This window comes from Mandrillus leucophaeus, unplaced genomic scaffold (assembly GCF_000951045.1).
Source record: "Mandrillus leucophaeus isolate KB7577 unplaced genomic scaffold, Mleu.le_1.0 Scaffold13, whole genome shotgun sequence".
Lineage (NCBI taxonomy): Eukaryota > Metazoa > Chordata > Mammalia > Primates > Cercopithecidae > Mandrillus > Mandrillus leucophaeus.
The window spans coordinates 2,647,709-2,648,679 of record NW_012101254.1 but is presented as its reverse complement, the minus strand read 5'-3'; positions in this window follow the sequence as shown (position 1 = coordinate 2,648,679).

The window sequence follows — 971 nt, the reverse complement described above, 5'->3', positions numbered from 1 at the left end:
GACTAATTTTTTGTATTTTTAGTAGAGGTGGGGTTTCACTATGTTGGCTAGGCTGGTCTCGAACTCCTGACCTCAGGTGATCCACCCGCCTCGGCCTCCCAAAGTGCCGTGTGGTCTCTTAACTGCTGCCTTAGAGTTCCTGCTGTCGTTTGGCTGCCTGACTGTTCCTGAGGTTATGATGTTATCATCCAGCCACTTGCCGATTCTTAGGAGAGCTGGGAATTCTCTGCTGTCTTAGATGCAGCCCTGTCCCCACACCTTTCTCCATCTGCTCTATGCCCTTGGAGGCTGAGTTCCACTGATGGCATCCGCTCAACTCCCTTGCTGGAGATCGGAGGGTGGGAGGCCACGCGGTCAGAGTCTACATTCCCCTGCTGAGCTCTGCAGGGCTGTGGTTTGGTGGGGACCGCCCTGGTCCTCTGGCTGTGCCCTTCACTCTGGCTGGAAGTCCAGTGACAATTTCCTTCTGTTGGTCACTTTTTGCCTGTGCCAGAATGCCTCACTCTCCCCTGTAGGCTCCCTTAACTCCACTCACACTGTTGTAAGTACTGTAGTCCCTTTATAAAAATCTGTTAGCTCTGCTTAAAAGTGTTTGTTTCCTGCTGGGAGCCTGAGCCAGTCCACACTCCCAGTTCCTGGGAGGAACATCTGATTGACTGCATTTTGGTTCAGGTGTTCATCCTAGCCCAATCACCCCTGCCTGGGCTGGGGTCACACTGCACTGGTGACTGCCAGGAGCCTTGTGAACAGGGCAGTTTTCATGCTAGAATAGTTTGTTTTATTGGGAATTGAGCTGGGAATGTGAGCTGCCTCACAGCTGTTAACATTTAAAAAACACACTTACTGCTACTCGGGAGGCTGAGGCAGGAGAATGGCGTAAACTCGGGAGGCGGAGCTTGCAGTGAGCTGAGATCCGGCCACTGCACTCCAGCCTGGGCGACAGAGCGAGACTCCGTCTTAAAAACAAAACA